At 33.9% G+C, this 27,904-nt stretch overlaps 1 long non-coding RNA gene across 4 annotated transcripts in view; it reads left to right on the top strand.

Moving 5' to 3' along the window:
* LOC109026852 (uncharacterized) overlaps positions 1 to 27,904 on the top strand; it is a 472,799-nt gene that overhangs the window by 65,916 nt on the left and 378,979 nt on the right. For all 4 annotated transcript variants that reach the window (XR_008679902.2, XR_008679901.2, XR_010133910.1 and 1 more), the window contains exon 2: positions 5,516 to 5,583. This is a non-coding gene — a long non-coding RNA (uncharacterized lncRNA). The remainder of the gene's footprint in view (positions 1 to 5,515; positions 5,584 to 27,904) is intronic.

Genomic DNA, 27,904 nt, shown 5'->3' with positions numbered 1-27,904 from the left:
AGATTCAGGAAATACAGAGAACGCCACAAAGATACTCCTCGAGAAGAGCATCTCCAAGACACATAATTGTCAGATTCACCAAAGTTGAAATGAAGGAAAAAATGTTAAGGGCAGCCAGAGAGAAAGGTCGGGTTACCCACAAAGGGAAGCCCATCAGACTAACAGCCGATCTCTCGGCAGAAACTCTACAAGCCAGAAGATAGTGGGGGTCAATATTCAACATTCTTAAAGAAAAGAATTTTCAACCGCAAATTTCATATCCAGCCAAACTAAGCTTCATAAGTGAAGGAGAAATAAAATTCTTTACAGACAAGCAAATGCTGAGAGATTTTCTCACCACCAGGCCTGCCCTAAAAGAGCTCCTGAAGAAAGCACTAAACATGGAAAGGAACAACTGGTACCAGCCACTACAAAATCATGCCAAATTGTAAAGACCATCGAGGCTAGGAAGAAACTGCATCAACTAACGAGCAAAATAACCAGCTAAAATCATAATGACAGGATCAAATTCACACATAACAATATTAACCTTAAATGTGAATGGGCTAAATGCTCCAATTAAAAGACACAGACTGGCAAATTGGATAAAGAGTCAAGACCCATCAGTGTGCTGTATTCAGGAAACCCATCTCATATGCAGAGACACACATAGTCTCAAAATAAAAGGATGGAGGAAGATCTACCAAGCAAATGGAAAACAAAAAAAGGCAGGGATTGCAATCCTAGTCTCTGATAAAACAGACTTTAAACCACAAAGATCAAAAGAGACAAAGAAGGCCATTACATAATGGTAAAGGGATCAATTCAACAAGAAGAGCTAACTATCCTAAATATATATGCACCCAATACAGGAGCACCCAGATTCATAAAGCAGGTCCTGAGTGACCTACAAAGAGAATTAGACTCCCACACAATAATAATGGGAGACTTTAACACCCCACTGTCAACATTAGACAGATCAACGAGACAGAAAGTTAACAAAGATACCCAGGAATTGAACTCAGCTCTGCACCAAGTGGACCTAATAGACATCTACAGAACTCTCCACCCCAAATCAACAGAATATAAATTTTCTTCAGCACCACACCACACCTATTCCAAAATTGACCACATAGTTGGAAGTAAAGCTCTCCTCAACAAATGTAAAAGAACAGAAATTATAACAAACTGTCTCTCAGACCACAGTGCAATGAAACTAGAACTCAGGATTAAGAAACTCACTCAAAACCGCTCAACTACATGGAAACTGAACAACCTGCTCCTGAATGACTACTGGGTACATAACGAAATGAAGGCAGAAATAAAGATATTCTTTGAAACCAGCAAGAACAAAGACACAACCTACCGGAATCTCTGGGACACATTCAAAGCAATGTGTAGAGGGAAACTTATAGCACTAAATGCCCACAAGAGAAAGGAGGAAAGATCCAAAATTGACACCCTAACAGCACAATTAAAAGAACTAGAAAAGCAAGAGCAAACACATCCAAAAGCTAGCGGAAGGCAATAAATAACTAAAATCAGAGCAGAACTGAAGGAAGTAGAGACACAAAAAACCCTTCAAAAAATTAATGATCCAGTAGCTGGTTTTTTGAAAGGATCAACAGAATTGCTAGATTGCTAGCAAGACTAATAAAGAGGAAAAGAGAGAATAATCAAATAGATGCAATAAAAAATGATAAAGGGGATATGACCACCAATCCCACAGAAATACAAACTACCATCAGAGAATACTACAAACACCTCTACACAAATAAACTAGAAAATCTAGAAGAAACGGATAAATTCCTGGACACATACATCCTCCCAAGACTAAACGAGGAAGAAGTTGAATCTCTGAATAGACCAATAACAGGCTCTGAAATTGTGGCAATAATCAATAGCTTACCAACCAAAAAGAGTTCAGGACCAGATGGATTCACAGCCAAATTCTACAAGAGGTACAAGGAGGAACTGGTACCGTTCCTTCTGAAACTATTCCAATCAATAGAAAAAGAGGGAATCCTCCCTAACTCATCTTATGATGCCAGCATCATCCTGATACCAAAGCCTGGCAGAGACACAACCAAAAAAGAGAATTTCAGACCAGAATCCTTCATGAACATTGATGCAAAAATCCTCAATAAAATACTGACAAACCGAATCCAGCAGCACATCAAAAAGCTTATCCACCACGATCAAGTGGGCTTCATCCCTGGGATGCGAGGCTGGTTCAATATACGCAAATCAATAAATGTAATCCAGCATATAAACAGAACCAAAGACAAAAACCTCATCTCAATAGATGCAGAAAAGGCCTTTGACAAAATTCAACAACCCTTCATGCTAAAAACTCTCAATAAATTAGGTATTGATGGGACATATCTCAAAATAATAAGAGCTATCTATGACAAACCCACAGCCAATATCATACTGAATGGGCAAAAACTGGAAGCATTCCCTTTGAAAACGGGCACAAGACAGGGATGCCCTCTCTCACCACTCCTATTCAACATAGTGTTGGAAGTTCTGGCCAGGGCAATTAGGCAGGAGAAGGAAATAAAGGGTATTCAATTAGGCAAAGAGGAAGTCAAATTGTCCCTATTTGCAGATGACATGATTGTATATCTAGAAAACCCCACTGTCTCAGCCCAAAATCTCCTTAAGCTGATAAGCAACTTCAGCAAAGTCTCAGGATACAAAATCAATGTACAAAAGTCACAAGCATTCTTATACACCAATAATAGACAAACAGAGAGCCAAATCATGAGTGAACTCCCATTCACAATTGCTTCAAAGAGAATAAAATTCCTAGGAATCCAACTTACAAGGGACGTGAAGGACCTCTTCAAGGGGAACTACAAACCACTGCTCAAGGAAATAAAAGAGGATACAAAGAAATGGAAGAACATTCCATGCTCATGGGTAGGAAGAATCAATATCGTGAAAATGGCCATACTGCCCAAGGTAATTTATAGATTCAATGCCATCCCCATCAAGCTACCAATGACTTTCTTCACAGAATTGGAAAAAACTACTTTAAAGTTCATATGGAACCAAAAAAGAGCCTGCGTCGCCAAGTCAGTCCTAAGCCAAAAGAACAAAGCTGGAGGCATCACACTACCTGACTTCAAACTATACTACAAGGCTACAGTAACCAAAACAGCATGATACTGGTACCAAAACAGAGATATAGATCAACGGAACAGAACAGAGCCCTCAGAAATAACGCCACATATCTACAACTATCTGATCTTTGACAAACCTGAGAAAAACAAGCAATGGGGAAAGGATTCCCTCTTTAATAAATGGTGCTGGGAAAACTGGCTAGCCATATGTAGAAAGCTGAAACTGGATCCCTTCCTTACACCTTATACAAAAATTAATTCAAGATGGATTAAAGACTTAAACGTTAGTCCTAAAACCATAAAAACCCTAGAAGAAAACCTAGGCATTACCATTCAGGACATAGGCATGGGCAAGGACTTCATGTTGAAAACACCAAAAGCAATGGCAACAAAAGCCAAAATTGACAAATGGGATCTAATTAAACTAAAGAGCTTCTGCACAGCAGAAGAAACTACCATCAGAGTGAACAGGCAACCCATAAAATGGGAGAAAATTTTTGCAACCTACTCATCTGACAAAGGGCTAATATCCAGAATCTACAATGAACTCAAACAAATTTACAAGAAAAAAACAAACAACCCCATCAAAAAGTGGGTGAAGGACATGAACAGACACTTCTCGAAAGAAGACATTTTTGCAGCCAAAAAACACATGAAAAAATGCTCACCATCACTGGCCATCAGAGAAATGCAAATCAAAACCACAATGAGATACCATCTCACACCAGTTAGAATGGTAATCATTCAAAAGTCAGGAAACAACAGGTGTTGGAGAGGATGTGGAGAAATAGGAACACTTTTACACTGTTGGTGGGACTGTAAACTAGTTCAACCATTGTGGAAGTCAATGTGGCGATTCCTCAGGGATCTAGAACTAGAAATACTATTTGACCCAGTCATCCCATTACTGGGTATATACCCAAAGGACTATAAATCATGCTGCTATAAAGACACATGCACACGTTTGTTTATTGCGGCACTATTCACAATAGCAAAGAGTTGGAACCAAGCCAAATGTCCAACAATGGTAGACTGGATTAAGAAAATGTGGCACATATACACCATGGAATACTATGCAGCCATAAAAATGATGAGTTCATGTCCTTTGTAGGGACATGGATGAAACTGGAAATCATCATTCTGAGTAAACTATCACAAGAACAAAAAACCAAACACCACATATTCTCACTCATAGGTGGTAATTGAACAATGAGAACACATGGACACAGGAAGGGGAACATCACACTCTGGGGACTGTTGTGGGGTTGGTGTGGGGGAGGGATATCTTTAGCAGATATACCTAATGCTAAATGACGAGGTGGTGGGTGCAGCACACCAGCATGGCATATTTATACATATGTAACTAACCTGCACATTGTGCACATGTACCCTAAACTTAACGTATAATAATAATAAGAAAGTAATGGCTTTATGCATTTTAAGCAAATGGAAATGTATAGATTTCTTGCATTACACATTTTTCACACTCTCCACATATTTTCATATATTATACTTCAGATCAAGGCAGAATTAGCTTTGGGTATAGAAGACTTAATGAAACAATTTAAAAATCATATTTCCTCACTGTGTTTAGCATTTTGCCATGACATGGCATATGTGTTTATAACCTTATTTCTTCCAAAACAGTAGGGAATAATCATTTTCATTGTATAAAGCACTGTGAATTTACAGTGGCTACTCTCTCCAAGTTATTATATATTTAACTGAAAAAATTTGAATGTATGCCGAGTTCTTCACATTTTATGTTAAGGATATGTGTTCCTTTCTAGTATTCAAGGAGTAGTTGGGTGAAATAAAAGACTAGTATCTGTTTTTGCTACTTGTGGGCCCTAGGAAAAAATTAACACTAAAAGTTCATATATTATATATTAAGATTTTGTATAGAATATTTATTTATTTTAGCTTATCAAAATGTATTGGTTATAAGTTACTTGTATCTACAGGCACACAATTATTTTAAGAGAAAGCTGTTCTTAACATATTTTATTTATTTTCATCTTCTATTTATATGCCCATTTTAACGTTGTGTGAAATGAGAGTCAGCTGGTGAAGATCATTTTGATGTGATTTTGACATAAAAGCATTCTTTGCCCTAAAATAAATGCTATGATGGTAATGTTAATGAGTTTGGAGTCCGACAGAATTGCAAGGAAAATATTAGAAAGAAAAAAACAGCAGTATTGTTACTATTAATTTTGTAATAACCTTCCAGTTATTTCACCATTAAAACATTTTTTTACTTTCTTTTAAAAATTAGCATGTCTATTTGAAATGGAAATTTCAAAATCAAGTCCTATAATGCTATTGTGTTATAATAGCAGAGGTAAGCAGAGCTTTAAAAGATGCATCTGTATTAAAAGAAAAAATATTTCTGTTGTTCTCCAAAGTTACTCTTAGAAGAAAGGAAGCATTGAGAGTAAGGAACAAATGCCAATGATGACAACCCAAACACTATGTGAGTAACATGCAAACTTTTATTTCTGGATGACAGTCACTCAGTGTTACAGGTAGCTGCAGCATTGGATACTTCCTTAGAATCATTTAAAGATACTGTTTAAAGGTTATGTTGCAGAGGTAGAGAAAAACAGGGAGAATGGAAGAAAGCAGATTAGACTGAAACTGTGTGTTTTCTCAGAGGCCATCATGGTGTTAGTTAGAAACTAAACCACCTACAAAATAAGACCAAAGAGGAATGACATCACAATGTTGTGGCAGGAAGGAGTCTTCATGGGTGTGAGCAAGAATCAAGTAGTGTCAGTTTTCATTTCCAAGGCCTGTAGAGCTAATTAGAGAGAGAAATTTGTGATTATATTACATGTACCATTCCACATTTTCATGCATTTTTCTGGGTCATTTACTTGAGGAGAGATTCCAGCAAAAACCAATGTATCTTGTTTCATTTAGGATGCCAAGATAGTGTGACATTTTTGCAGTTGAGATAGTATTGGTAGACTAACAAATTCAATACTTGATAAATATCATTTTCTCCGCCCAACATATTTAATGATTGAATATCGCAAAGTCCATTTCCAATAAAAAAGAGACAAAAAAGTACAACCATAGTGGATAGTGAGTATTCAAGTTTTAAGAAATGACAATCACTTAAGCCAATTAGAATTTCACAATATTCAATTAAAAAAAGGACTGTCAAATAGATACACATTTCAGCAGAACAAACAATAGCATATTTTAAAATACAAGGTTTACATTCAAAACATTAAGTATCAATGATACTGTAATAATGTTATTCAAAACAATCTTTTTCAGATGACTGGAATACGACACATATATAAATTAAATATATTTAGATCTCATAGGATATATGGAAGAAAATAGAATTGGAAATAATCTAATATAGTTTTCTTATTGTCTCAATGAATAAACTGAAGCCAAAATTTGATAAGCATGTTTTATAGATCCTCATTCAAATTATTCAGAAAAAAATAATGAGTAAGAGTGTAATGGATGAAGATTTATACAATTAGAATCATGTTTTTCTCAGAAAGAGTTATTAGTCAAGAAATTATGGCTATCATTGCATAATGAGTTACTATTATTAAATAATAATAAATAATTAAATAATTAATTTTGGCAGAGTCAGAACAAAGATTCTAGACATCTGACCTTAACACTTTGCTCTTTATATATTATGCTGCAGCAATTATTTAATGTTTCTTTCAACATGAGAAAATTGAATATGTTATAGCTCTCAATTTAATACTTATATGTCAAGATAAACATAACATTTTGTGAGTATATTGAAGATAACCTATTTATCACTATATATCTGTATATGTTTACTATAAAAACAGACGTGTGTGTACAAACATTGTAAAAACTATGGATCTCTTTATTATAACAACTATTCTTTAAGGTTGCTAGTTTTGATATGTAAACAAATATTTATTCAATAGGTAAATGTCACTGTGTGACTTTTTCTATTCATTTTACAAATCGCCTTATGATGTTTTTCTATTAGGAAGATAATATTTGAATGTGATGAATGTTAGTGCAACTAGGTGGATTAATAACTCATTATGCAATGATAGATGTAATTTCTTGACTAATATTCTTGCTGAGGAAAAATGATTCTAATTGTATAAATCTTCATCCATTATACTCTTACTCATTTTTTTCTGGTTAATTTGAATGAGGATTTATAAAACATGCTTATCAAATTTTGTTAGAATATATTTCAAGATGATAGTCCTTTTTAAATATCAGAAACAGAATCCAGAAATACCATAGAGAAAGAATAAAATAGATTTGATAAGATAAATTTTCACATACATAAATGTAAGACTTTCTGCCTAGAAAAAATCAAACTGAATAAATATCAGTACCAGAATTTATACAGGAATTCTCATATTTTAGTCCATCATTAATTATATCAATATGGGGCATGTAAGTGACTTATTATAATGTCAGGGCAATTTCCAGGTTTTTGCTAAGTAATTAATTCACAGATCAGTAGAAGGAAGTTGCAGAACACTAAGTGATATGTACCAATAAAAATAGTTTTTCAACATTGGCATTGAAATTCAATTTAATATTATATAATAAAATATTATTCACAGTTTCCATCAGCTTTTTGCTGATCAATATCTTTATACCATCTTATATATAAATTTCCAAGCAATGGATTTTGTCTTCTCCTATCCACCATCTTTAAGAGATGTAGAGAAAACTAGTTAATCACAAAAACTTTCTCCAGCTTCCCCCAAATCCCTTATCAGTTGTTTGCCTTCCTGAGAGAGGAAACAGAGATGACCTTCAATTACAACTTTCCTTTCACATTTGAGAAGTGGGTATCATCTGTCATTTACAGAGATTTTATAAAGTAGCACACATGCAAAGCCCTCATGCCATATAACCATTTATAAAGACAAATAGTCTCTCACATTTTTGTTCCATTACTATACAAATTACCTAATTGCAAGTGGAGAGCCCAAGGCTTATTTTGCTGTATTCTCCCTGTAATGTAAATTGAGATAAATTATACTTATCCTGGTTCTTTTTTAATGAACTCACTGTATTATGGTTAGCTCCTGGCACCAGATTAAAAAAAAAACACCTCAATAAATAAAAGAACACATAGAAGTGATTATGATGAGATAGAGCATGTGTCAAAATAATGTGACCTTGAAAAAAACATATAGGAAAGTTTTATCTAAGTTTGTTATGGTAGCTGCCTTCAAATGTGTTTTTGTACAACTTTAAAAGTGGAATTAGTAAAATTAGGATATATAGTTATAAAGTTAGGTGGAATAAAACAGAGCTCCCTAAAATGGAAGGCTGTGTAACAGTGTATGTTGTAGACGACATAGGTATTGTCAGGATTTGAAAAATTCTGCATAAAAAAGGGTTTATGCAGACATTTGATAGTCATTTGTAAGATGCTGATTCTTTAGGAATTAATGTGCCTTAGCTTTAAGCCTAAAGTTTCTATAATTCTACAAGTGGCTTCCTTATTACTGCTCTTCACCCAGCATCATAGGGTGCTGAATGGGATGGATAGTTATTTATTTAATGCAAAATTATAATTCTTATATCTATTAAGAGATAAATGTAGCCATCTGTGAAAGCAGAAATGATTATAACATGAAAATTGTAAATGAAAAATCCTACGCTGTTCTGTTCCAGTTACAAATGACCCCTCTTATATGTTTCTTATTATCACGTGTATGTGTTGATATTAGTGTGTGCATACATGCAGCAGGGAAGGGGTGCGCAAAATATTCCCTTATGAGTTGTAAAACCACCACTCTGGAATCCATTGTATACGTGAAGATTTTTTTCTTTATGATATTCTGCCTTTTCATTTAAACTCAACCCATGTGTTCATTCTATACTTTAGAAATTCCCTCTTTGAAATGTTCAATAATTTCTTGTCCTACCTATTCTTACACTGTCCATATATTTGTAGGCTTTTATCGTCTTACCTTTTAGTTATCTTTTTGCATAGTTATAGAGACTTCTTTTATTAAAATCTTTTTTTCACAAGTCAAAACCTATATTCTCCTAATCATTTCTGTTATACTTCTCTAAACTTCTTTTACAACTTTCTTATGTACAGTGTTTTAGTTCTGAGATGTTTAAAACCAGGCCTTTGGTAACAGTATAAAAGAGTGTGTCACAAATGTGGTTTTGAGACTCTCTACATTGAGAAATGAAGAGTTCCAGTTTTTCTCTGCTATACTGCTATATGGAGCATGAAAGACCTCAGTTTCTTAAAAAAAAACCCTTGTTTAGAGGGAGAATTTACAATAAGATATATATTGATATATCTATAGATTATATCTATATATATAATATATCTTACTGTAGAAAGTCATTTTGCTATAGATAGATGGATAGATTAGATAGATAGAGAGAGTGAAATGACTTTCTGGCACTCAGCTGGTTATTTTGAAAAGGTATCTGGGTTTTCTTTAGGCTCATCTGCATGATTACTTGCAAAATTCTGCAGTAAATTCCTATAATTTTATATTACCATAGCATCTATTTTCAATACTTTATTTTTAATTGGAACATAATAATTTTACATATTTATGGAGTACGTCGTGGTGTTTTGGTACATATATAGTGATCAGATCAGGATAATCAGCGTATCTATTATCTCAAACATTTATAATTCATGTTGGGAACATTCAATATACTTCTTCTGGATATTTGAAACTATGTATTATTGGTAACTGTAGTCATCTTACAGTGTTATAGAACACTAGAATTTATTCCTCCTGTCTAGTTGTAATTTTGTATCCTTTAGCAAATCTCTCCCTTTCTTCTTCTTCCTACCCTTTTTAGCCTCTGGTAGCCTCTGCTCTAGTTTTTATTTCCATGAGATAAGCTTATTTTTAATCTGGCTTCAAAATTCAGTGAGAACGTGTTGTGTTCAACTTTCTGTTCCTAGCTTATTTTACTTAGCATAATGTTAACCAGTTCCATCTATCTAGGAATGATAAGATTTCATCCTTTTCATAGCTGAATAGCAGTTCATTGTTTGTGTGTGTGTGTGTGTGTGTGTGTGTATGTATATGCATGCCAGATTTTCTCTATTCATTTATCTGTTATTGGACACTTAAGTTGATTTATATCTTAGCTATTGTGAATAATTCTGCAATAAACATGGGGGTGCAGATGTCTCTTCAATATACTGATTTCTTTTCATTTGGATAAATGCCCAAGAGTAACACTGCTGGGTCATATGTTAGTTCTATTTGCAGTTTTCTGAGGAAACTCATCTTCCTAGTGGCTGTACTAGTTTACATTTCCACCAGCAGTGTAAAAGAGTTACTTTTTCTCTGCATCCTCAGCAGCATTTATTGTTTTTTTTTGTCTTATCTATACCAGTCATCTTAATTGGTGTGAGAAGATATGTCATTGTGGTCTTGATTTGCATTCCATGATAATTAGTGAGGTTAAGCATTTTAAAATTCATTTATTGGTCATTTGTATGTCCTTCTTTGAGAAATGTCTGTTCAGATCATTTGCCCATTTTTTAAATTCAATTTTTTTTTTTTTTTTTTGCTGTTGAGATGTTTGAGTTTTTATATATTCTGGATGCTAATCCCCTATAGCATGAAGTTTGTAAATATTTTCTGCCATTCTGGTGGTTGCTTTTCACTCTGTTAATTGTTTCTTTTGCTGTGCAAAAGCTTTTTAGTTTGATACAATCCCAATTTGTTTATTTTTGCTTTTGTTGACTATGCTTTTGGGGTCTTATTTATAAAATCTTTGCCCAAGTGAGTGTCCTGAAGCATTTTCCCTATGTTTTCTTTTAGTTGTTTTATACTTTCAGGTCTTACATTAGGTCATTAATTCATTTTGAGTTTTTTTTTCTTTTCTATGAGGTGAGAGATGGGTATTTAGTTTTATTCTTCTGTGTATGGATATTCAGTTTTCCCAGCAAAATTTATTGACGAGACTGTCATTCCCCTGATGAATGCTCTTAGCACCTTTGTCAAAAATGCATTGCCTGTAGAGGCATGAATTAATTTCTGAGTTCTTTATTCTGTTCCATTGGTCTATGTGTCTATTTTCATGCCAGTACCATGCTGTTTTGGTTACTATCGCTTTGTAATATCTTTTGAAATGTGATAGTGTGATGCCTCCAGCTTTGTTTTTTTTAAATTAGGATTGCTTTCCCCATATGGGTTTTTTCATGGTTCCTACAAATTTTAGAATATTTCTTCAATTTCATTAAAGAATGTTATTGGTATGTTGATAGAAATTGCATTGAATCCATAGATTTCTTTGGGCAGTATGCTCATCTTCTTAATTCTTCTGATTCATGAGCATGGGGTATGTTTCCATTTGTTTGTATCCCCTTCAATTGTTATTTTGCAGTTTTTCTTGTAGGGGTCTTTCATCTATTTGGTTAAATTTATTCCTAACTATTTTTCATAGGTATTGTAAATGAAGTGGACTTTGTGGTTTCTTTATCCACCAATAAATTAAAAGAAAAGTTACAGGAAATGGACACAGCCCTGGATAAATGCAACTACTAAGATTCAACCAAGAAGTAAAAATCCTGAACACACCAATACGACTAATGGATTTAATCAGTAATAAAAAGTCTCTCACCAAGAAACAGCCCAGGACTAAATAGTTTCACTGCTGAATTCTACTTAACTTTTAAAGAAGAATTAATATTACTTCTTCTAAAACTATTCCAAAACACTGAAGCAGAGAGAATTCTTTCTAACTCATTCTGTGAGGTCAACATAACCATGATTCCAAAACTAGACAAAAACACCACCAAAAAAGGAAAACTACAGGCCAATATCCCTAATAAACATACAGGCAAAAATTCTCAACAAAATATTACCAAACTGAATCCAACAGCATATCAAAAAGATAATACATCATGATTAAGTGGGATTTATCCCAGGGTTGTAAGGATGTTTCAACATATGCAAATAAGTAAATGTGATACATCACATCAACCACATGAAGGACAAAAAGTATATGATCATTTCAACAGGTGTGGAAAAACAATTGATACAATTTAACAATGATATATGATAAAAGCTCTAAATAAATTGGGTTTAGAAGGAAAGTAGCTCAGGGCTATGAATGTCACATATGACAAACCCACAGCTAACCTAGCAAACGGGGGAAAGCTGAAAGCTTTTCCTATGAGAACTGGAAGAAGATAAGAATCCCCACTGTCACCACTTCTATTCAACATAGTACTGGCGGTCCTACCCAGAGAAATTAGGCAAGAGAAAGAAATAAAGGGAATCCATGCTAGAAAGAAAGAAGTCAATTTATCTCTGTTTGCAGATGACATAAACTTGTGTATACAAAAACCTAAAGACTCTATCAAAAACTCTTAGACCTGACAAGAAATTCAGCAAAGTTTAAGGATACAAAATCAACATATGATAATTGGTACTATTTCTATACATGAACAACAAGCTAGCTGAAAAAGAATTATTTTTTCTGAATCTGGTTCCTGCTGTTGCATTTCTTGTTAAAGTATTATTCATGCTCCCTTATTCTACTTAGATGATCATTGTTTACACTTATTCAATTTCTTATCATTTCCTTTCTGTTATTTAGCACTGCTTATTTAAAATTATAAATTTGAGTCAACTATTTCACAAGATAATATTCAACTATATTTATTACAGTGCAGAACATGGAAAGGTTCAGAATTTTAAAAGGCATATGTCTTAAAGGAGCAAAATTTAATTATACTCTGAATATTAAGTACATTTGAGAGATGTATCTTCAAGTTTAAAGTTCTTTTTTTGGATTCTACATCTGGAAGAAATAAAATGCAGAGTTTTAAAAAATTTCTTTTAAACTAGCTTCTGAATATCATCTCTGATTTTTATAATTTTCATCACGTCATACATCCTAGAGCCATTATTTCATTTAATTAGGGGCTTATTCTTCTCTGCCCCATGAGGAAATAATTTCTACACTTTGATTCTAGATCTCAGACAGACAGCAGTGTTTTTGCTTGAGACTTGATCTGTTCTAACATTGACAGTTCTCACTTTTTTGACATTGTCATCTTCTGATTTCTCAGTCAAAGGAAAAAGTTCCCAAACCTTGAATTCGTTGGAGAACTGAAAAGTTAGTTCTTCTTTAAGTAATACCTTAGAAATATAATAATTTGAATTTGTATAGCTGTCCCTTAGGATTGTGACTTGTCAATCATTTTTTGCTGTGCAACTCTAAAGCACATAATTTCTGCAGTGATAGGATTAATTTGCAATATCCTGAAAAATGAAGGTAGTCAGCATGTGCATAAATCACCTTGTTAGTATTTCAAATGATCAAATTTATTTTACACAGTGATGTTAATCATTAGCTGAAAAAGAGCTTTTACATTTTTTTTCTAACATAGAGGGAATGAGACCACCAGTTTAAATAATTTGAGGCCTTCAAGACCAATGACACACAGTTGTTATTTACGCAATTCAAGTTACCTGGGTGAAGATACAAGGTGTTTTGAAAAGGTAGACCCAGATTCATTTTTGAAATTATAGTCTATACCTTGTAATTCACAATACTTTACAGATCATGTGTTAAATACACACACACACAAACACACATACACGCACAAGGTTAAACAAAATTCAAAGCAGGCAGTGCATCAGGTAATTAGACTAATATGTTGTTTGGAATTAAAGTCAAATTCTTTTAATTGGCACATCTCAGTGGGAATAGAAATACAAACTTGTAATTAAGTGATTGGCCTGATTATCAAAGCCTCATTGGCATGGATTGTGCACAGAGAGTCACTTTTTTTTTTTTTGGCTTGAGTTTCTCAAACTACTATAGCATGCTGTGAGAGATGCATAGAATAGCATAGATAGCCATAATAGGAATTTGATGTTGACTAAAATGAATAAATGTATATAGAGTGAATAATCTAGGCCATTCAAAGCTATTTGACAACCGTATGTAAGTAAGAAATAGTGTTTTTAGAAAAAAAGTCTGTTATTTTAGTAAAATAATCTATTTCCTATTTATAATCAGTTAAATATACTAAACTAAAGCCTCTGCCAATTAAGCAGGCTTGCATAATGTTTGTCGTTATTAGACACACAACAGTTTCAGCTCAGATTTATACTCTGGAGTCCAGCCACATTACTCTGGGGTGTGTGAATGGAAGTCAGTAAACAAGAATGAGAATTTTTCTTCCTTTTAATCAAATGTAAAAGCCTACGTGTGTGTGTGGGGGGGGGTGTTCAAAATTTAAAGGGCTGTAAACAATCAACAAATCACTATAGATGTTTTTAAGGAATGATTTATATAGTTATTTAACAACATGTAATTGCCATTTTCTTTCCCTCACCTCTTTCTCTGTGTCCAGATAGTGGAAACTGGGACTTCAACAATAAACAAACTGTGGCATAACAACCACAAACAATTCAATGAAGGTCATTCAAGCACTCTTAAGTAGGAATTTGTAGTAAAACAGAAAGAGTCAGAGCAGAAGCTTAAAATGAATTGTTAATAACAATGGGTTCTCATAAAATCTTAAAGAATATGCTGAAATATTTAAGATAATAAACTATGTCAAATACTTTAGAAAACTTATTTGCATTTAATTCCATTGCTATTTAGGAATTATTTTTAACTGTTCCTAATATGTTGTTTGGATATCCTATTTTATGTATATATATATATATATAGAGAGAGAGAGAGAGAGAGAGAGAGAGAGCTGAGCCTGAGTGTTACGTGAGTGCACACACTTGTGTGTATATTAACTCTAACAACATTTCCTACCAATAAGAAAAGCTCTATGACCTATAAAGAAATTAGATTAAATGAAAACATGAAGGACAAAAATAAAATATGTGAGTTACAAGTTGTTCTCCTTGTCAAATATACTGAATGGTAGTGTTATCATTTTCAAGAAATCACTAAGGGCTTAGTTTTAAAAAATAGAAAACAAAGGGAAATAAAGTCTTACATATTGTATTTATACTGCATGGACAGGTGTCCTGGGTGAGATAACGCTAGCTCACCCACAATCATTCACATTAGCTTTCCTTGCAGTCAAAGACGATTTATACTGTGAAGATTGTTGTTACTTTATAATGAAAATTCAGCCCAATAATGCTTTGTGTAATATGCTCTATTACATGAACACAATGTTAATAGACATGCTAGTAAAATATAGAGATGAACTTGGACTGTAGTTTGGGTTAAAAGGTCACCTCAGTAAAAGATAATCATTTTCCATTAAGGTTGAAATCACTATGCACTTCACTGAACTATGTGGAAGGACACAGTGTCTTATTAGAAGATTAGTTTATATTATGGGCTGACAGGAATGGCTTGTAAAGTGTGATTCATGCTCTGAAATAGCACATTAAAGATCATTTTTCCTCTGTCTTGTCTATAATAGCGAAAATAACTAAGAAACTACATCCTAGACTTTACAGGTCTATAAACATATAAGGGAATCAGGTCACCCTATGCCAACACTGTCACTCCTCATTCATAGGTACTGTGGTTGTTATTATCCAGGTCCACACTTGCATAGAAGTGGAAATAGAATCTGTTGTTCAGTTTGCAGGAATTCTTTCTCATTTCCAGAATGAACAAGATATGGAACACCAAATGATAAGAAGAGAAACTCAATTAAATATGCTCTGTGAATTTATTCTATAATTTATCTATTGATATATTCATAGTAAGAATAATTTTGCCCAATTCATGTAGTTACTCATGGCCAAATAATTCAAAGATATTAAAATATTTAGAGAACTCTTGAAATAGTTTAAAATAATAGAAACAACCCATGATCCTTGGTATCAGGAAAGGTATAGTACAGAAGGATATCTAGTGGTGTATTATTTATTATTATAATTTTCATACTTAACCATTTTATAGATTATATAAAATTCTGGAGGAGAAAATTTGCAGCAATCCTCTTCAATATAAAAAATTCCATGTTGTAAGAAAGATATAATAATTATGAATTATCAGCTCTATATTTATAAAACTACATCGTTACTATGGAGTTACAGTATTAGTCAATGGGTGGAAATTTAGTAAACTTTTTAAAGTATATTGTTATCTAACAGGATACATCTTAACTGATAGAGGTAATATTGTTTGCTAGATTATTTGCTATTATTTGTTACTTAGACAAAATCTTCAATTGATGGTTTCCTATTATATAAAATACAATATCCCTTTACACTTCATTAATTGTATTTTTTAAAAAAACTTATTCTTCAAACCCCAGTCTAGATGCCATTTTATTAATAAAAATTTCACTGACCCATTCTCAGAAACAAGTACTCTGTTTCTTGTGCATTTCCCACTATAATTCAATTATCTATTTACATATAGCCTCTCTAGCTCTTGAATTTATGAAAATTATTCATCCAGCACAATGATACTACAATAATGTGTGTGTATGTGTATTTAATACACAAAGATTCTATTGGTTATATGGAACAAGACTTTTTAAAAGAAAACTGTAATACAGCCAAGTCCCAGAGAAGAGGGTACATTGGGAAAAATTAATCACCAGCATCAGAGATAAAAGTTGAGATAAACTGCTGCATTTTTAGCTTTTTATAAGGAGCTGCAGATATTGACATGTACCTTACTGGATCTATTCAAATTTGACTTTTTCCTCGAAAAGATATAAGAAATACAAATTGCTTAAAAAATTAGAATAGATTAAATGATTGTAATTGTCTATTGAATAACCATACATTAATTGATACAAAAAGAAACTTCAACTAAGAAACTCTGCCAGATGTGTGACCTTTCGCCATCTGGAAAATGTATAATTCAATTGTCAATATATTGAACTCAGTTAAACACATATCAAAAGCCTGGACTAATTATAGTTTCTTGATTTCATACCAAAGACATAAAACAATGAGTTTGTATATTCTTCCAGAAAAATAGAGTTGGTAAGGAGTCCAGCTCCTAGTTAAAACCTGTGTGTTATTTTTCAGGCCTGGCCATAGGTGATTTCAAAAGCTTTACCTGGCAGATCACACAGGGAAGCTACCCTGTCTACACAGAGCGGGTGCACAGCTGGTTCCTGGCAGCCTCTGAGAAGAGTTGCCCTCAAGATCCCAGCCCTCCCTTGCCCGTTCTGTTCTTCCCATATTTACATTCCTTGCCTGGTAAGAACTTGCACTCCTAGGTCTCTTTTTCCGAGGCCTTGGGCAGGGGTCTTCAGATGCCTTTGTCTAGGCCTCATCATGGAGGGAGAAGGGAGAAACATCAAGACACTACTCTACTCTGACTTAATATCATTCCTAACCCATCACCCTTCAACCTCACCCGCTTTCCCACATCCTGCCTCCCAGATTCCATAATTACTGTCACAGTCTTTTGTTCTGGACTTCCTCAAAAATGAGATGGCCCCCAAGTCTGTGCTGTTTCATGAGGGAAAATGAAACAGGGCGAGTCAGTGTTTTCTCTGGTTTTAGACTCTTGCTTATACCATAGCAGGAGGTGACTAAAGGCTGAACTCTTTTATTTCTGTCTTGCTGCTTTAAATGGCTACTCTGACAGCTGATGCCTGCTCAGCTGAGTTATCCAGGTGGGATAACTCTTAAAACAAACAAAAATCCACCAGATGTAACAATATGCAGAAATTAATTAACATTTTGAAATGTCATGAAAAGATAGTGGTAACTGGCAGGGATATTTAAGTCAGAGGTTGATATATCATCCCCTCTTTATATGTAGGCCAAGGGCCACGTAGTAAGTATTCTTCAAGAGTAATGGCATTTTTTGTCCTTTTTTTAACCTTTAGCTATATTGAAATGAATTCTTTAGAATGCAGGATGTTCCCTCTTGACTTGATGAGGGATGCCTACCTTGCACTTGATGGAAAGGAAAACTACAAGGAGGCTAACATGGTAACAGGGCCTAGGATATGGGTTTTCCTATCCATATTTGCAAAGCTTCTTAATTAGGCATTTACCTAAAGGTAAGTTAATTGATTATTAAAAAGTTTCTGCACTATATTTTGCAGATAACTCAAAGTAACTTTAAAAAGTCTTGAGGTTCTAAAATTATGAATAATTATATGGCAATATTCCAATATATATTTCATATATATTTTATGTATATAATAGTATAATTATATATTATATAATATAGTATTCCTATATATTAAGCATAGTCCAATATGCTTAACGTATATTTTTTGAAACATATATTTTATTCTTTTTATTTCAGTCTACATTTTTGTAGGATTGTGAGTTGTGGAAGTTTGTAGTTAAATTTTGGTCAATTGGAGGCAAGTCACAAAACGACAAAGACATACCAGAGAAAATGGGGCAATAATTATTGTTTGTAGGGGAATTTGTTTTTCTATTTAAAGGCTCGACTATAGCTTTTTTACTGATTTTACTCATACATTAAGTGACATGAAATATATATAATATATAATAATATAATATATAAGTATATATTTATAACAATAGATAATAAATATAATAGTAAATATAATAAAAATAATAAATAATATATTAAAATATATGAATATATATAAAAGTTCTGTTGCATCTCCATTATCTTCCCAAAGGATGAAGTGAACTTCCTAGCATGGCATTTGTAGCCTTTGAGCAGCTCCAAACTTCTTTTCCATTCTCTTCTGCAAAACTGCCATAGATCAGTTTTTGCTAAAAGAATAAAGTGGTTATAAAATGAGGTTAAGTACTTTATTGTTACTAAGTCTTATTTTCATATCTCATTCATTCTTTTAATAATCAATATCTGCTAATAATTTCTCCGACCTAGCTAAATACTATGTTGTAAATTACTAGGATGTCATTTTGATTTATGTAGTCATTCATTCAATTATTAATTCAGCAAGCATTTCTTAAACATGATTATTTACTAGGGACTCTGCCAGACATTGGATATATAAGGTAAACTAGAAAACTGATGTGATCCTTGTCTTTATGGGCAGGAGCATGTGTATTTGACCATGTATTTTCCCTACTTCTACCTACTACAGTTCCCTGCTCAAATATTTTATCTTCTATGAAACCATAACACTTTGCCAAAATTCAGCGTGGTTCAGTTCTCTGTGTCTCATAGACTTGCTTCTGTCCTCTATTAAAATAAATCAAAACTATATTTGTATCTGGTGTGGACATATACAATTGATATTGGTTTTTAAATGTTACTAGTAATAAAGCAATATAATGAGTATGGATACCAAATTAGTACCTATAATTTTTTTCTAATTTGATGCACAAAACACAGTATAAAATAGGTTACATTTCAGTATTCATCTTGATACTTATATTTGATATTTAAGAACCTCTGATTATAAAAAGTTGTCTTTTTCCTATTTATTTAGACCCTAGATCTAGTGCTCAAAATAGATACATTTGCTTAGCCCTCTAGTTTTCTTTTTTCTCCCTTTCTCTTTTCCTTTTCTTTTTTTTTTTTTTTTCTGAGATAGTCTTGCTCTGTCACCTAGGCTGGAGTGCAGTGGTGTGATCTCGGCTCACCGCAACCTCTGCATCCTAGATCCAAGTGATTCTCTTGACTCAGCCTTCTGAGTAACTGGGATTATAGGCGTGTGCCACCATGCCCAGCTAATTTTTGTATTTTTAGTAGAGACTGGGTTTCACTATGTTGGACAGGCTGGTCTTCAACTCCTGACCTCAAGTGATCTGCCCATCTTGGCCTCCCAAAGTGCTGGAATTACAGGCATTAGCCACCGCGCCTAGCCTCACTTTCTTTTTTCTGTTTTAGTGTCCAGCCAATGAGTATCAGACAGCTATCTGCACACCTTTAATTTTCTCAGTCATGTCTGAATGTAGTGGATACTATGAAGGTAACTGAGTAGGACTGACATTTTGCCTTTCTCCCTGAGAATTTTGAAGGACAAATGTCAGCAGTTATTGCTTAGTTTTACTAGGGGTAATCAGGACCAAATAAATTATTAAGTCTGTGGTACATACTTAGGTATTGCTTCATATGACTAGCACAGATTCAGGAAACTGCATATTTATATTTAAAAGTTTTATTGTACATATAAGAATGCACAAAATTTTTATGAGCAAGGGATAAACAAAATTATATTACACATGTTCTACAGGGATCAGTCTCTCTTTTTTATCCTTTATTGTTTTGTTCTTCTCCTTCCAACCAATATCTTTTCCAGTCTCCTTCAGTTAACCAGTTAAATCAAGTTGCCAACTTAGAAAACATCCTTTCTTATTCTTCTTTAGAGCCACCAAATACACACCCTCAGAATCTTGCTTTTCTCACTCAATAATACTTTGTGAAATATTTTCAAGTCAGCTGGGATATTTCTCAAAAATTTTTGTTAATGGTTGGTGACATTTTATGGCAAGGATATAATGTAACATTGTTAAACAATTGCTCTACTAACAGGCATTCCATATTTCTTTTGCTGTTTGTTTTTCATCACTGGAAGCAATACTATAATAAGCAACTTTTTAATGTACAACCTTACCTACTCGTAGCTTTACTTTAGCAGATAGGTTTACTGCATTGAGAAATACATATATGCCTATATACACACATATACACACAGTAATACATGTGCATTTGTGTGTACATATATATATTTTCCCATATTGCTTTCATAAAAGGTCAAAACAGTTCACATTTCCATCAGCAGTGCATGTGAACGATTTTCCAAAAACATTTCCTTAAGGAATATGTGTACCAAGTTACCACGTAGACAAAATTTGAAAATTTCTTTATAGCAGCATTATTTTAAATGTAGTGATTATCTTCAGTGTTGCAGATGCTTAGGTGTAACACTTAACAAGACTGTCATGATCCCTGCATTTATAGAGCTTACAGGTAAATGGCGGAGAGCAACAATTAACGGTATGATACACTAATGATAAGGAAAGTACAGTATCATTAGAAAAAAATGCAGGAGTGATGTCTACCATGGACTTCAGAATCAAGGAACATATGAAAGTGACATGTATCTCAAGGTCTGAAAGATGAGTAATAATTACAGAGGCAAGGTATGGGGACAAGTATCCCAAGGAGAGAAATAGGGACAGTCTTAGTTAATTTATGTGTTGCTATAAACTAATAACTCAGGCTGGGTAATTTATAAAGAAAAGAGGTTTATTTGACTTACAGTTTTGCAGGCTGTACAAGAAGCCTGACACCAACATCTGCTTCTGGCAGGGGCCTCAGGAAGGTTACGGTCATGGTGGAAGGTGTAGCCCACTATATGGGGAGCCCACTATATGGTGATGGCAGGAAGCAAGCTAGAAAGGTCCAGGTACCAGACTCTTTTCAATAACCAGTTCCCCTGGGAACTAAAAGTGAAAACTTACTAACTCCACTGGGAATGTCATTAAGCCGTTCATGAGAGATCCATCTCCATGATACAAACACTCCCACCAAGCCCTGCACCCAACATTGGGGATCAGATTTCAACATGAGACTGGGCTGGGTCAAAGAAACATATCCAAACCATAACAGTAACCTAGAGAACCTAAAAAGCAAAACAGAGCAACTTCAGATATCACAAAAAATCTCAGTGCAGAATCTTAGAATTAGAAAGTGGAAAGTGGAAACAAATGAGACTGGATAGCAAGAAAAGCATGAGATAATGAAGAACATTGCAGTATTAGACATGCTAAGAACATCCTGTGACAGCAAAAGGCTAATAATGGTTTATAATATGTATTAATATAATTGAATATTGTATTTTTAAGCAGTCACCCTATTAGACCCTGATCTTTGTACTGGACATTTGGAATTCATCTGATATTTAATGCTCAATATTTAAATTTTATATTTTTCCTGGATTCCTATTTGGGTGTAAGGAATACTATTCTGTTTAGATCCAAGCTATTTAAAATTTTGGTAATACATCTTTCCTAGTTTTGATTGATCTTTGTACAATGTTTGTAATCTCATTAAATATTTTATGTAATTCCATGTTATTTTATTTATTATTTGTATCATTATGTCATTGGAAAAAAATTGCACCAGTGTTAGAGGTCATAAAGATACCGATTAATTCACACTCATGGAGTTTCTTCTACAAAGCTGTCTCCTTTCCATCAAAGGACCAAGAAGAAATTCAGTGGGAAGACATATATTTAGGACCTTCTACTGTGATGCAAGTTAAATGTTAGCATAATAGTACTTTTTGAAGTCAGGTAGCGTGATGCCTCCAGCTTTGTTCTTTTGGCTTAGGATTGACTTGGCAATGTGGGCTCTTTTTTGGTGCCATATGAACTTTAAAGTAGTTTTTTCCAATTCTGTGAAGAAAGTCATTGGTAGCTTGATGGGGATGGCATTGAATCTATAAATTACCTTGGGCAGTATGGCCATTTTCACGATATTGATTCTTCCTACCCATGAGCATGGAATGTTCTTCCATTTGTTTGTATCCTCTTTTATTTCATTGAGCAGTGGTTTGTAGTTCTCCTTGAAGAGGTCCTTCACGTCCCTTGTAAGTTGGATTCCTAGGTATTTTATTCTCTTTGAAGCAATTGTGAATGGGAGTTCACTCATGATTTGGCTGTCTCTTTGTCTGTTATTGGTGTATAAGAATGCTTGTGATTTTTCTACATTGATTTTGTATCCTGACACTTTGCTGAAGTTGCTTATCAGCTTAAGGAGATTTTGGGCTGAGATGATGGGGTTTTCTAGATATACAATCATGTCATCTGCAAACAGGGACAATTTGACTTCCTCTTTTCCTAATTGAATACCCTTTATTTCCTTCTCCTGCCTAATTGCCCTGGCCAGAACTTCCAACACTATGTTGAATAGGAGTGGTGAGAGAGGGCATCCCTGTCAAACTATACTACAAGGCTACAGTAACCAAAACAGCATGATACTGGTACCAAAACAGAGATATAGATCAATGAAACAGAACAGAGCCCTCAGAAATAACGCCGCCTACCTACAACTATCTGATCTTTGACAAACCTGAGAAAAACAAGCAATGGGGAAAGGATTCCCTATTTAATAAATGGTGCTGGGAAAACTGGCTAGTCATATGTAGAAAGCTGAAACTGGATCCCTTCCTTACACCTTATACAAAAATTAATTCAAGATGGATTAAAGACTTAAACGTTAGACCTAAAACCATAAAAACCCTAGAAGAAAACCTAGGCATTACCATTCAGGACATAGGCATGGGCAAGGACTTCATGTCTAAAACACCAAAAGCAATGGCAACAAAAGCCAAAATTGACAAATGGGATCTAATTAAACTAAAGAGCTTCTGCACAGCAGAAGAAACTACCATCAGAGTGAACAGGCAGCCTACAAAATGGGAGAAAATTTTTGCAACCTACTCATCTGACAAAGGGCTAATATCCAGAATCTACAATGAACTCAAAGAAATTTATAAGAAAAAAAACAAACAACCCCATCAAAAAGTGGGTGAAGGACATGAACAGACACTCCTCGAAAGAAGACATTTTTGCAGCCAAAAAATACATGCAAAAATGCTCACCATCACTGGCTATCAGAGAAATGCAAATCAAAACCACAGTGAGATACCATCTCACACCAGTTAGAATGGTAATCATTAAAAAGTCAGGAAACAACAGGTGCTGGAGAGGATGTGGAGAAATAGGAACACTTTTTCACTGCTGGTGGGACTGTAAACTAGTTCAACGATTGTGGAAGTCAATGTGGCGATTCCTCAGGGATCTAGAACTAGAAATACCATTTGACCCAGTCATCGCATTACTGGATATATACCCAAAGGACTATAAATCATGCTGCTATGAAGACACATGCATATGTATGTTTATTGCGGCACTATTCACAGTAGCAAAGACTTGGAACCAATCCAGATGTCCAACAATGATAGACTGGATTAAGAAAATGTGGCACATATACACCGTGGAATACTATGCAGCCATAAAAAATGATGAGTTCATGTCCTTTGTAGGGACATGGATGAAATTGGAAATCATCATTCTCAGTAAACTATCACAAGAACAAAAAACCAAACACCGTATATTGTCACTCATAGGTGGGAGTTGAACAATGAGAACACGTGGACACAGGAAGGGGAGCATCACACTCTGGGGACTGTTGTGGGGAGGGGGGAGGGGGGAGAGATAGCTTTAGGAGATATACCTAATGCTAAATGACGAGTTAATGGGTGCAGCACACCAGCATGGCACATGTATACATATGTAACTAACCTGCACATTGTGCACATGTACCCTAAAACTTAAAGTATAAATAGTAATAAAATAAAAAAGGTACTTTTTGAAAAGTATGTTTAAAATGTTGTTAATCATTATTATTATAATGCTTGTTATATCAGACTATCTTTAAAATGTATTTGACAAAATTAATTGAAATGCCATTGAAGCATGTTTTTAAGATACTTAACCTTTTCTTCAGACATAAACTAATTCCTTCTTTTTATTGAGAAAGCCAAGTCTATGTTGGCTGTCTCACCAGCAGCAGATCTTGGGGAAATAGAATAGATATTCCACTGCTTTAAAAGCGATAGAGAGATAATTTAATACCACAGAACAATTAGAATCTAAAGCCCCAAAATATTATGTGTATGCAAAATAGGAGAAATTTCTATAATTTTTATTTGTTTTTTACACAAATAATGGCAGACTCTCTGTTTTTTGTATGTTTTTCACTTTATAACATACCTTAGAAATCCTTTCATAATAATACATAAAGAGCTACCTTTTCCCCACTTTTAGCAGATATATTATTTTTCATCATGCAAGTCTCACAATTTAATTTTTTACCTCTTATTGATAGATTCAGTTTCTTTTAACTTCTTTGCTAATATAGACAGTGCCTTGATGAGAAACCTTTTACATTTTGCACACATTTTGCACATATGTAAGTGTATGTGTAGGCTGATTTTCTAAACTACAAGTGCTGGTATATTTATAAATACTGTCTAATTACTCTCCATCGATAGTGTACTTTTAGATTTTTATAATTTTGCTATATGAGAAATGGTACCTCAGGGCAAAATTAATTTGCATTTCACTTATAATGACTGATCTCCTGCCCTGCATTTTCTATGACTTTTCTTATATTCTTCACCTATTTTCTATTGGCTGTCAGTCTTCTTCTTACCATTTTTCAGGAACTATTAATTTATTATAGACTTTAGCCCTTTGCTTTTAGAATTATTTTTCCCTCCTTTTGTTATTAGTTTCTACATCTTGTATATGATGGCGTGTGGTCAGGCAGAAATTCTATTTATTTTTAATTTTGATGAAGCCATAGTTAGATGAACACAATTATTTGATGTATTATTTTGGTACAAGTCACAATTCTGCTGTTAAAATTTTCAGAGTTGAGTGAAATGAAAGATGAACCCAACAAAATGATATAACAATGTGATATATGATAAGGTAGAGGGAAGTAAAAAGTGTTATTAGCTCTGCCCCAGCTATGAAATCTGATATAATCAATAATATTCTACCCAACATACCTATAAAATAATATTATTTTACACTTTACACTAAAGTTTTACCTAGCTAATAAAAATATTCTCAGGTTGATTTTTTCTTCCTTATATAATTGCAGTCTCCTCAAGAATAAGCACGCACTGTTTTACTTTAATGCCCTCAGAGAGTGAATGTCATATTTAACTTTAAACAAATGTATTGACTGAATTTATGTAATCTTTGAAAATTTGTTTCCATTCTAAGACTTGGGATTTTCTATTTGATACCTACCAAATAAATAAGTCAGATAGAAGGAACTTAGATCCCTTGAATCAGAGATCTATGTAGTACAAGAATTTATGGTAGCATTAGTCCAATTGTTATGACAAAGAAATGTGTGCCAAAGGGAAGATGATAGCCATGTAAAGTCTATCTCTGTTGATTCAGCACAAGCTTCTGAATTTGCCCAATAGTATCATGCATTAGTGAGTATTCTCCAGAGAAACACAATCAATAGTATATATGTAGATCTACTAGAAGAGATTTATGATGGAAATTGGCTCATGAAATTATGGCAATTGAGATGCCCCAGGATCTTCTGTCTGTAAGCTGGAGAACCAGAGAAACTGGTTATGTAATTCAGTCACAGTCTGAAGGGCTGAGAACCAGAAGAGACAATTGTTAAACTCCCAGACTAAGGCTGAATGCCTGATAACTTGGGGTACTGGTAGTGTTAAGTCCTGGAATCCAGCAATCTTAGAATCAGGAGGTCTGATGTCCAAGGACAGGAGAAGATGGATGTACTAGCTCAAGAAGAGAAAGAGGGAATTTGCTTTGCCTCAATCTTTTTGTTCTATTTAAGTGGGCCCTCGATTGGATGATACCCATCCACATTGGGGAAGGTGATCTTTACTCAGTCTAGTGATTCAAAGATTAATCTCTTCCAAAAACATCTCACAGACACACTCAGAAATAATGTTTTAGAGATATCTGGGTATCTTTTAACCCAGTGAATGTGACACATACAACTAATCATCACAAATGGCAACAGTGCCATCTGTATTTTTGGCATATATATAGCATTGAATTCTTCAACCACCAACATATCCTATGTACACTTCTGAATTTGTCCATTCAAGCAGATGCTGCCTCTGTTTCAGACTGAGATATATCAGTCTGTAGAGTAAATTGCTGCATTAAGGATAACCATTGCAAAGAAAAATAGTGACAAATTTAAAGAGATTACCATTCAGTAAGAATAAACCATGTCCCACATTCTTTATTCTATTTCTACTTTTACAATGATCTTAAAAGTTCGTCAAATAAAACTGAGTCATAAATAGTAGATACCAGGCTTAATTTAACTTAGTCTGTAATAGAGCTGGAATTCACGTCTATGTCGTTCTGATTTTAAAACCATTTTTTCATCACACCATGAATTCACCAGGACTTTTTCACTGAGTTAGGATTTAACAGTGTTCATTCAAGTTTTCTAGATTAAATTTCAAAATGATGTGATTGGACCCAATTCTACATTTTTAAACAATAGTAACAGAAGACATTATTAATTATATTTTTTGCTTCTATTTGAATAATTAAAAAATACATAATTTCCTCAATGTATGCATTCCTCTAAAAATGTCCTTCTTGAAGTTTTGAATCAAGCAGGATTTTACATAAAATATAACCCATTCAGATGGTTTAAATAAAGGTAATTTAAAGATCGGACTGGGTAAAGATGTAGCAGTATTAAAAAAAGAAGGAGACATTACACCACTTTTTGAGAATCAGAGTGAAAATGAGGAAATGGTGAGAGCTGGAGCCAAGGGCGAGAGGCTACTAGGAAGTGAACTCACAGCACAGTGTACTCCAGCCAGAGAAATAACTCTAAATACAGATGGGGCTGGGAAGAAATGTTATCAAATCTCACCTTTCTTATTTCACTGTCTCTCAGTAACTAACCCTAACTATGAACTAGCTGGTCAGGGAGCTCATATGAAGCAGTCTGTTGGTTTTGGCCTCCTAATGTATAGAGCAGGACAAAGATGGGTGGAGACCAGACAGGAGAGTACGTGCAGAAAGAGGAGGAATCAAATAAAAAAAAAAAATTCAATCTTTAACACTGATGACAAAGATATGTGTAAAAATACTCGTCTGCATTAGATACTAAAAAACTTACAAATAAAAATTCTTTACCTAACTGTAATAATTTAAATTATCTCAGCTATTCTCTAACATACATTCTTCTGCATTTCTTAATTTTGCTTTTTTCTTCTAAGTAACAATTTTGTGATGCATTGAATTTAGAAAATTTAGTGACACTGAAAATGCAAGATATAAAGAAAAACTAATAATATAAAATTAAAATGATAATATAAATGATATACATGATATAAAGCT

Source organism: Gorilla gorilla, chromosome 4, assembly GCF_029281585.2.
Source record: "Gorilla gorilla gorilla isolate KB3781 chromosome 4, NHGRI_mGorGor1-v2.1_pri, whole genome shotgun sequence".
In the NCBI taxonomy this organism is placed as follows: domain Eukaryota; kingdom Metazoa; phylum Chordata; class Mammalia; order Primates; family Hominidae; genus Gorilla; species Gorilla gorilla.
This window is presented reverse-complemented; position numbering and strand designations above follow the sequence as displayed.